The sequence below is a fragment of the Helianthus annuus genome, chromosome 17, assembly GCF_002127325.2.
Source record: "Helianthus annuus cultivar XRQ/B chromosome 17, HanXRQr2.0-SUNRISE, whole genome shotgun sequence".
NCBI lineage: Eukaryota > Viridiplantae > Streptophyta > Magnoliopsida > Asterales > Asteraceae > Helianthus > Helianthus annuus.
Window position 1 is genome coordinate 60,056,532 of NC_035449.2, and position 11,848 is coordinate 60,068,379.

Below are 11,848 nucleotides of genomic sequence, written 5' to 3' on the forward strand. Positions count from 1 at the left end.
TGAAGTTGTGTGCTTTGAAAAGATGATACGATTCTCACTCGCGAATGGTGATCTATTGTGTGTGTACGGTGAAACAGCGTCGAAAGGTCTCAAGCTCATGTCATGCGTCCAAGCTAACAAGTATCTCCACAAGGAATACCGAGCTTTCTTGGCCAACATTGTAGTAGCGGAGAAGGAAAAGAAAAAGAAAGTTGAAGTCAAAGACGTTCCAGTGGTTCGTGAATTTCCTCAGGTGTTCCCTGACGATCTTCCCGAACTACCACCAAGTCGTGATATCGACTTCCGCATCGATCTCATTCCTGGAGCTAACCCCGTTGCCAAAGCCCCTTACCGACTCGCACCATCCGAAATGAGGGAACTCTCGAACCAACTCCAGGAATTACTCGAAAAAGGCTTTATTCGCCCAAGCACCTCTCCTTGGGGCGCGCCAGTCCTTTTCGTCAAAAAGAAGGATGGATCGTTCCGGATGTGCATCGACTATCAGGAATTGAATAAGCTAACCATCAAGAATCGATACCCCTTGCCCCGAATCGACGATTTGTTTGATCAGCTAAAAGGTGCATCATGTTTCTCTAAGATCGATCTGCGTTCAGGATATCATCAGCTACGGATTCAAGAGGAAGACATTCCTAAAACCGTTTTTCGAACCCGTTATGGCCATTACGAATTTGTTATTATGCCCTTTGGTCTAACCAACGCACCCGTGGTTTTATGGACCTGATGAATCGCGTGTGTAAGCCTTATCTTGACCGTTTCGTCATCATGTTCATCGACAATGTCTTGATTTATTCGAAAACGAAAGCCGAACACGCGCAACATCTACGTTTGGTTCTCGAGTTACTCCAGGGGAACCGACTCTACGCTAAATTCTCCAAGTGTGAATTCTGGTTGGAGGAGGTTCAGTTTCTGGGTCACATCGTGAATAGTCAGGGTATCCATGTCGATCCCGCGAAGATTGAAGCCGTCAAAAGCTGGATTACACCTAAGAACCCGTCAGAAGTTCGTTCTTTTCTCGAACTAGCGGGCTATTATCGACGATTCATTGAAGGATTCTCCAAGATCGCTGTTCCACTTACCGCTCTTACTCATAAGGACAAGCCTTTTGTGTGGGGAAACGCACAAGAGACTGCCTTTCAAACCCTCAAGCATATGCTGTGCAACGCTCCGATTCTTATGCTGCCCGACGGAAGCGACAATTTCATTGTCTACTGTGATGCTTCTAACCTTGGTCTCGGCTGTGTCCTCATGCAACGAGACAAGGTTATAGCCTACGCATCTCGTCAGCTCAAGATCCACGAGAAGAACTATACAACCCATGACCTCGAGCTAGGCGCGGTTGTCTTTGCATTGAAGATTTGGCGACACTACCTGTATGGCACTAGGTGTATAATCTACACTGATCACAGAAGTTTACAACACATCTTTAATCAGAGAGAGCTTAATATGCGTGAACGCCGATGGGTAGAACTTCTCAACGATTACGACTGTGAGATTCGTTATCACCCAGGCAAAGCGAATGTTGTTGCCGACGCGCTCAGCAGAAAGAGTTACGTGCTCAGTATCCGAAACATCCAAGCCCAGCACAATCTCGAGACCCTTATCCGCGAAGCTCAACATGCTTGCTTTAACGAGCGTACATTGAAGAAAGAGATGATCTATCACGATGGAGCTCAGTTAGTAAGCAAATCCGATGGGATATTCTATTACCTGGACCGAATTTGGATCCCTAGGCGGACCGAATTGCGAAAGATTATCATGAATGAAGCCCATAAATCCCGGTATTCTATTCATCCCGGTGCAGATAAGATGTACCAGGACCTTCGTTATAAGTACTGGTGGCCGGGCATGAAACGAGATATCGCCCTCTACGTTGGAAGTTGCTTAACTTGTGCAAGAGTCAAGGCTGAACATCAAAGACCCTCTGGCTTACTCGAACAACCGTCGATACCTATATGGAAGTGGGAGAGTATAGCTATGGATTTCATAACGAAACTCCCGCCCACGCCATCAGGTCACGACAGTATTTGGGTCATAGTCGATCGTCTAACAAAATCAGCCCACTTTCTGCCAATACGAGAAGACTACAAGGTGGAACGACTAGCCCAAATCTACACCGACGAGATCATTTGTAATCATGGTACGCCTCGTGACATCATTTCAGATCGCGACGCTCGGTTTACTTCGCGATTGTGGGAAACGTTTCAAGCGGCCCTTGGTACGTCGCTTAATCTGAGTACTGCATTCCATCCTCAAACCGACGGACAGACTGAAAGAACGAGCCGTACTTTTGAAGACATGCTCCGAGCGTGTGTCATAGATTTTGGTGGTAGTTGGAACAAACACCTGCCATTGGTGGAATTCTCGTACAATAACAGCTATCATGCCAGCATTCAAATGGCACCTTTTGAGGCTTTGTATGGTAGAAGATGTCGATCGCCTATTGTATGGCACGAGATCGGTCACTCGCAACTAACCGGTCCCGAGATTCTACAAGAAACGACTGACAAAATCCACCAGATTCGAGACAACTTGGTGAAAGCTCGGAACAGACAGAAAAGTTACGCCGATAAAAGACGCAAGCCCCTTGAATTTGAAGTTGGTGACTACGACGTACTCCTAAAGGTATCACCTTAGAAGGGTGTAGTCCGATTCGGCAAGAAAGGGAAACTCGCGCCTCGATATGTTGGACCTTTTAGGATTCTGGAAAGGATCGAAAAAGTCGCCTACAGACTCGAACTACCGGAGGAACTCAGCAACGTCCACCCGACTTTGCACGTCTCTAACCTCCGAAAATGCCTTGCTGATCATGATCTAATTGTACCACTCGATGATCTTCAGGTCAACAAAACGTTACACTTCGTGGAAAAGCCTGTCGAAATCATGGATCGCCAAACCAAGCAACTCAGGCGCTCTCGCATCCCGATCGCGAAGGTCCGGTGGGAAGGCAAACGAGGCGCGGAGTTCACTTGGGAACTCGAAAGCGACATGAAGGCCAAGTACCCGCAGTTGTTTAAATAAATACATCTGAAGCATCAAATTGGTAAATCACGGCGTTGTGTAGCCTTCGACCTAATTTCGGGACGAAATTCCCTAAACAAGGGGAGGCTGTAACACCCCGTGTTTTCGAATGTCAAAGTCAAAGTCCAAGTCAACTTTGACTTCTTTGACTGTTAGTGTTTCTTTTACATTTTGTATTATGTGGAGTAAGTGTTGTCTAAATGAAATGATCGAATGTTTAATCAATGCGACCGATTTACGACCGTGAATAGTAGGAAGTAACAAAGCGATAAAGTTAATCAATCAATAATCAAGCTAATCGATTCATCAATCAAACTCGAGACTCGAATTATGTGAACCCTTGTATTGTATTATGTATGTATATGCCTTACGTGTTACTTGTGCGTGTTTAATTATATGTTTGGTGTGGTATTCAAGCAAATCAATCGAAAATCGAATCGAAACTCGAAAGACAATCAGACTCAATCGAAACCGACATCGAAATGTGAAATATAGATGCTTGTATGTAGATATAGTGGTTAAGACTGAAAGTAATTTGACTAGGAACCCTATCGTATTCATATCATCGTCCATCGAAATCGAAACATCGAAAATCGTTGCGAAATACTTAAAGTGGGTCGCGGATCGAACAGGAGGCATCCTGATCGAACAGGCCAGCCGATCGGCTAGCATCTTCCTAGCCGATCGAGCAACCCATTCGATCGGAGCTCCTGGCCGATCGGCTGACACTTTCCTCTTTTGGAAGCCAATAAATAGGGTTGTCATTGTCTTCATTTCCACTTTTGGAAAGCTCTGACCGAACCAGCCTTCTTCTTCACTTTTTCTCAGATTTCTCTCAACTCCGGTAAGTTTTCACTCTAATTCTTGTACGATTTTGATCATTGCAAGATTCTACACCTTTCTATCTTTCAAAACTCGATTTCTAACCGTGAAATCACCAAGATCTAAGTGTTCTTGGGTGATGTCATCATGGTGTTCTTGAGGAACACCAAACTTTAGCCTCATTCAACCATGAATAGCTTAGATCTGACCGGTTTCCACATAAACAAGTTAAGATTTGTAAGTCTCTTAACATTTTAGGAATGAATTCCAACTTTCCTCAAACTTTTACACCCGAAACCTTAAAACCGATAGAAACGGAGCTTGAACCGGCTAACTAATCATTCTAACAGTTAAGAGGTTCAAGATTCGGCTCCTATGTACAAGGTTCACCGACGATGGGTTAAACTCTAAACCGACGTTCCGAACCGTTCACCGGCCGGACTTGGGTGATTCCTGTCCGAGCCGAAGAAACGAGTAGGAACGGAGGATATTATAGTTCAACTCATTATCAAACTACCTTGACATGACAACAAGAAATTAAACAGCCAAGAGTTAGACGAAAGGCCGACCAGGTCAGGCTTGCTGGTGGAACGGCTAGGCTATTCGAACAGCCCAGCCGATCGGATAGGCCAGCCGATCGACCGAGCCAGCCGATCGGCTAGCACATGGTCTCACTTTTCAAACTTCCCGAGGTATGGTATTGACGAAGTGATGTTCGATCGAGTATGCTACTCGATTGGTAAACATTACTCTTCGGATCATGAGATACTATGCTTCAACACTTAATCGTTTTTACAACTCGTTTGTAGTAAGGAATGCCAGCCGATCGAACAGCCCGTTCGATCGAGCGACATCCTGTTGAGAAGCCACTTCAAAAGTTCCCAGCCGATCGGTTAGGCCGGCCGATCGAACAGGTCGTTTGATCGATCGACCTGAAAGGCAAGGACACTTTGGTGTTCTCAAATGCTGCAACGAAAACTTCAAAAGTTCAAATCCTCAAACACACCAGAGGAAGAAACAATCCACTCGAATGGCCCAGCCGATCGAGCCTACCGGCCGATCGAACAGGACTGTCCAAACGGACATGCCAGCCGACCGAATGATTACGCCATCGGTTGGGGTGTGACATTTATTTCAACTGAGGCTAAACGAGAGATAATCGAGTTAACCTCATTTATGTGAGCGGTAACCGACATGCCTTCCTTCATCTTGGTGTTAACCAATTGTCGGATGAGGAATACTTTGTTTGAAGCGGATGGCTTTTCATACATGTTGGACAAAGCTTTCAATACACCATATGTGGTTGTTTCATTGACAATGTTGTAAGCAACACTCTTTGCCAAAGAAAGCCTAACCACACCCAAAGCTTGTCTATCCAACAACTTCCAATCTTCATCATACATGTCATCTGGTTGTTCACCCGACATAGGCAAATGCAAACTTTTCTGATACAATAAATCTTCATTTTGCATTTTCCAAAATCCATAATCACTACCATCGAACTTATCAATCTTGATTTTACTATCTTCTGCCATTAAAAAAATACCAAATTACTACTAACCAAACGGTTTTGTATTGCTAAGTGGTAATTTATACGAGCGAAAGCAATAATCAGAAACGAATAACTTATCTGTTTCAAGCTTTAAATGGCACTGAATAAGTAGTAGTAGGTTGTGATAGATACTTGTCAAAGTTGAGGGGCCTTTCTGTTAAAATTGAGAAACTCAATTTCCAACATAAATAAAACACATTAAGTGTTTCTTCTTCCCCAAATCCACAGAAAAAAAAACTCTGCAACTTTTCTTTTCTTCTTCTTCTTCTTCTTCTTCTTCTTCTACTCCACCTCTTCGATCTCCTAAGAGAAACAAGAAGGCCACGGGTTCGTCGGAACCCTGGACAGTCGCGACGACGGCAGCTGCTTGCGACGGTGAAAAGAGCGGCATCAGCGGCGGTTCTGGCGGTGGCTGAGCGGCGGAGCAGAGTGGGTGACGGCTGGTGTGTTTCTGGTCTTCAATCGGAAACCCTAGGTTCGCGATGAAGAGAGCGGCAGCGGCTGACGAGCAATCCGGTAGAAACTTATGCAAATCGGAACCCTAGTTCAGATTTCTGCACCTTCAGGTATCTCCTTCTTCTACACCTTCATTTCTGTTCGCTTCTGTTCGAATCTGATCGATTTCCGTTCGATCTGTTCGGTTTCTAATCGTCTTCAGATCGATTTCTAATCGTTTCTGATTGGTTTAACAACAAGAGCCTGAGCTCTGATACCAGTTGTTAGGATCAGAGTACACACACGAACACAGAACTCACACGCACACACACTTTTCTGTTAAAGAAACACAAAGATTTATAGTGGTTCGGTCGATTTTGACCTACATCCACTGTGGTAACTAGGAGTATTTGTTATTAAGCTTGGTACAAGAATTTACAGATACAAACAATCTCTTATATAAGATTGGATGAAAGAGAAAAGAGAAAGACAAGATCCGTGAATTATGGATCACAGGAAGATTGGATAACCCTGTGGATATCATCCTCTTATCCTGCTCTCTGACCTCAACTTGATCAACTTGTCAAGTTGGCTTCACACTCAACAATGTCAAATTGTCAAGTTGGCTTCATACTAAACAATGGATTGGTGTGATTGGGTTCCCGACAAATGTAATATTCATATGTGGAGAGCGGAAATGGAAAAAAATCCCGACTAAGGAAGCTTTAAGGAAGAGGAATGTTCTTCAAGGAGATCCGAGCTGCCCGATGTGTTTATCCGCAGATGAGTCAGCCGAACATTTGTTCACGGCTTGTTCTGTTTCTTCGATCGTGTGGAACGGGGTAAGTTTGTGGTGTAAGACAGAGCCGGCTTTGGGCCTATGCAGGAGGTTCCACTGCACAGGGCCCAAACCATTGAGGGGCCCAAAATTGATATTTCTTTATTTTATATATAAAGCTATTGTAGAATAGATGGGTACGGATTCTCCATTTGGCTGAATGGAAGCAACACCTTTATATGTATGAGGCTGTTCCGAGTTCGAATCCTACTGTCAACGTGTTTACATTTTTGTTTTTCTTTCACTTTCACTTGCTCCATGTTTTGTTTGGAAGCTTATTTTTTTAGTCTTTAGTTTCTCATTTGCCCATTTACATAGTAAATTTTACATATTTTCTTGTTTAAATGTGTAAGTTTTTTTTTTCTCATTTAACCATGTACATAAAAAAAGAGTTTACATGTTTTGTTTTTTGAATTGTAAGTTTTTTTTAGTTGTTCATTTCCCATCTAACCATTTACTAACGAAGTAGAACTCAATATATAGTTTATAAGCTCTATTTATTTTATTTGTGACAAGTTCATGTTATAAAACTAATTTGAATATGTTTATACATGTTATACTTCTTTTTGCTGGAAATATTTAAGTGTTTGTTAATTTTTGCTTGTCTGCAGAGTGTTGAAACCAATTTTAGGTATATTAACTTATTTGTAACATAAAACTTGGATTTATTGTTTTGATTGATGCTAATTTGATATGTGTATTTACTCTATGAAGATGGATAATTGTGACAACTGATAAACCATTCTAAAGCTAATTGTGCTCATCTTTATACCATATATTAGATAATAGTTGAATCCTATATTTTGATTGAAACATATGATGCGCATATTAAAATTTTGGTTGCTAATCGTGGACTTTGAGATATGCAAATTGTCGTTAGACCATGGCAACTTATTCATTAGTTGAACACAAATGGAAAACATAATGATTCGTTTAACTATTTAACATAGATTATTTTGCTACATTTTTTTTTGTTTATAGTTATTACAACTATCGTCTTATTACTAATTTTATACAAATAAGTTTATATGTAGGGGCCCATATTTTCAACTCGCACAAGGCCTAAAAATTCTTAGGGATTCTCAGGGACGGCCCTGGTGTAAGATTCCATTCATTTATGCGTTTTCGATAAAGGATCTTCTCGGCTTTCATAAGGATCTCCCGGCCTCGGATATGAAGAAGGAGATGGTGCACGGTATTATTATCATTACATGTTGGAGCTTATGGAGAGCGAGGAACAAGTTGGTAGTTTCTAATAGCCCGGTTAGGATTGATAGGATTATTAATGAAATAAAGGCGTTAGGATTTTTATGGTTTTCAAATAGATCTAAACACAAAGGGATTATTTGGGAAGAGTGGGCTTCCTTTGTAAATATGTAATTTTCTTGTAGTGTTTTTTTTTCGGCCCGGTTTGAATCGGCTGGTTGTTAATGAAGTTTACTTTAAAAAAAAAAGAGTTAAATGCTTGGTTGGTCCCTGTGGTTTGCAAAAATTTCATACTTGGTCCTAGTGGTTTTCTAATTACACGCGTGGTCCCAAAGGTTGTCAAAAATGAACTCGGTTGGTCCCCTGACCTAACCTCTGTTAAATTTCTTAGTTAACTATATGTGAAATGACTATGTTACCCCTGAAAGCCCAATCATCTTCTTCAACCTCTAACACCACCACAACCTGCAACTAGAAATCTGTCCATCTTGAACTTTAAAGGTTCGCTTGCTGTGCTTATTTACACATTCCTGAATGGATTTCAACACAAAAAGATTTGGATTTTCTTGATTTCAGCAATAACCAAATTGAGGGTGGATTTCCAAATTGGCTAGCAAAGATGGATGTTGGAAGCATAATTCTATCCGACAACAAGCTCACCGGAAAACTCCGGCCTCAACTGTTTGAATCTTCAAGTTTATCGGTTCTTGCATTGTCAAGAAACAATTTTTCCGATGAGTTACCGGAGAATATAGGCAACGCCAGAGCAATTATGATGCTTACGTTGTCCGGAAACAATTTTTCCGGGCATATTCCGGTTTCAATATCCAATATTTACCGGCTGCTGCTTTTGGACTTGTCGAGAAACCGACTTTCGGGCCCGGTTTTTGCGGATAATCCTCTTCTTGCTTACATTGACTTGTCTTACAATGAATTCTCCGGTGAGATTCCGGTGACTTTTTCTACAGAAACGCAGATTCTTTCTTTGGGTGGGAATAAGTTTTCCGGTGGGTTGTGGAGGTAGTTGCAGGTTGTGGTGGGTTGTGAAGGTGGAGGAGGCAGTGGTGTTAGAGGTTGAAGAAGATGATTGGGCTTTCAGGGGTAATATAGTCATTTAACATATAGTTAACTGAGAAATTTAACAGAGGTTAGGTCAGGGGACCAACCGAGTTCATTTTTTACAACCTTTGGGACCACGCGTGTAATTAGTAAACCACTAGGACCAAGTTTGAAATTTTTGCAAACCACAGGGACCAACCAAGCATTTAACTCAAAAAAAAATAGCTACCGTTATTAGCAACATGACATCTATTGTTACAAACCATTAATTCCATAATATTAATGGATATCAGTTCAATATTTACACGCTTCGTGCTCATTTTTCAACCCATCAACATTTAAAGCACTACGTGAAAAATGGCCTACGGCCACACTTTTTCCAAAATCGGCATGTCACACATTTGAATAAATGTGTGGCTAAAGGTCATTTATAATATTTTAAGACAGTTTTAGTCACACATTATATTATTAATGTGACCATCGTATAGCAGGTCAAAACTTTTAGCCACGTTTTTCCAAAAAATGTGACATTTACTAGCTAGTCTAGCCACAACTTGTAAAGTGTGGCCAAATGCGACCTAACGCCACGGTATTTGTATAATTTTTTTAGTTTATGTGACGAAAACACATCTTTTCTAGACCTTTAGTCACACTTTCGAAAACAAAAAGTGACAATCACTGGCCATAGTAAAAAAGTGTGACCAAATGTTACTAACTGTCACAATAGAGTGGCTAAAAGATATTACGTATCGCTACTTACGAATTTGTGTGACCAAGGGGCAATACTTAGTAGCCACTTGTAAACTTTTTATGCGTAGCTAAAAGTTACGAATGATCACACTTGGTGCTTATAAACGTGACTGTAAGTACTCTTTGATCACACTTTCATAGTTTCATTGCAAAATTCACCCAAAAATTTCAATTCCTTGCTAATCTCTCCATCTTTCACCCAGCTTACTCATCCCTCCGCTCCAGTGCCTACGTCTGCAACCAATAACTATCCCATACATAATAGTCCTAATTTTGAAATTAGAAACCCTAGGTTTACCGAGGATGATTTCACTTACTAAGAATCTGAAGACGGATACAATGGATTATGTAGATCTTACAACGATGAATCCTATAAAGAGAACGACATTGCATTACCAGCTGCTCTTTTGAGGTACACAGTTATTGTATAGGTTAATGAGATATAATTAGGCATTCGTGTTTACGTCATTTCGTTTAAATTTTGTAGAACTATCAGTAATTCGTGTTGTATTCCTTTGTGTAATTTGTTTCTGGGGTGGGGTCTATATAGCAGGTCTATTGATACATCTTGCCTGATATCATATTTTTGAGGATTCTGTCATGTATCAACAAATATATGAATGAGGTAGTTAGAATATGGTAGATTGCGTTGAGTTTTTGTTATAGTGTCGTACACCGATTTGATTTAGTAGATTCCTGTTCGGTTTCTGTTCAATTTAATTTTCGCATCTGGATCATACTGAATCCGAATCTGAATCTGTTACAGGATTCGCAATCGTTTCAAGATGACGGCTGGTGCTGAAATTGTTTGCAGTGAGGTGGTTTGTAAGGTGGAGACTATGGAGAAGTGTGGTTCTGGTGTGAATGCAGTGACGGTGTTGCTATTGTTGATTGTAATGTCGGTGGTAATGGTAATTGTGTCTGTGACTAGCCGAGAGGCAGGGGACTCATGTGGCTGGAAGTAAGAATGTAAGAAGGCGGCTTTGGATGGGAATGAGTCTAGGGAGTTGCTGCAGTTTGTGAGCGTAGTGGGGTTTTGAGGGTCACATCGGGTCGAGAGAGATAGATGGGTAGGGGTGAGCATAAGTAGGTCCGACCCGACTAGAACCCGATAACCAAACCGAATAGTACCCGAAACCGACCCTAATAGAGTAATTCGGGTGTAGAAAAAGCTCTGCATTTGCCCATAAATTGGTCAAATCTGATATCATACTGCATTCTCAGTTATAGTTTTGTCGAATCCGTGTGCTTTCGGAAAGGTAATATAACATGATTCTTGTATTCAGCTCTGTATTTCTGTCCAAATGTTGATTTTTGTCAAAGTTAACATACCCGTCTGCAAAAACATTAAGTTTGATTAATGTTTGTATCTATATATTGTATTTGACTAAGTCAATGCACCAGTTTTCTGTCGAAATTTGACCAAGTCAACATACCCAATTTGCCAAAGCCTACTTTAATTTTGACTTTTATTATTGGTTTAGCATGAATGTAGAGATAACCTTTATTTATTTGTTTGTGTTTGGCTTTAGAAGGTGATGGTTGTTTTGGTTGATTAGGAGAGATCCACATTTTTTTGGAAACACTGGACTATGTAATTTTATTATTATTAATGATTATGTAGTTTTATTTCCGCTGCCAATTGTACTCTGAATCCGAAGGCCTGGCGAGGGTGTTACATGCATCTTCGGCGTAGGTACCGATGCATGTCCTTGTTATGCCATTACCGGTGAGTCGGGGACTTTCGGCATTTGGCGATTGTACGCTTCTCGGATGAAACCGGAGGTAATAAGTTTTGTATAATGTATCTATTACATGATCAACAGTACACGAATTAATTTGATTAACGTTTTGCATATCGTAGGAAGAATGGTTAGAGTCGCTATAGAGGGAGTAGATCGCTAATCAAATGATACTGCAACTCCAAGCGACCATTGACAGAGACCTAACACTACCCCATGAGCTTCCCCCTACATAGGTACAAGTTATTTACTATCGTAGGTATATATAATAAACATGTTTCGTATTTAATTTTAACTGTATTTTATTAATATGTTACTTTAAAAAACAAATCAGTTTTTTTTTAATTTTATTATTAGAGTGAAGAGGTATGGTCCCAAATCATAATTGCACATCTTCACCATTGCTATCGCGAACATCTTGTTGAA

General features: G+C 41.0%; 1 long non-coding RNA gene across 1 annotated transcript; it reads left to right on the forward strand.

Annotated features, from left to right (window-relative positions):
* Positions 1 to 9,835: 9,835 nt before the first annotated feature.
* LOC110925563 lies at positions 9,836 to 11,814 on the forward strand. Its single transcript, XR_004887135.1, has 4 exons — positions 9,836 to 10,092; positions 10,447 to 10,939; positions 11,305 to 11,465; positions 11,545 to 11,814. It is a non-coding gene; the product is annotated as an uncharacterized LOC110925563 (long non-coding RNA).
* Positions 11,815 to 11,848: the final 34 nt, after the last annotated feature.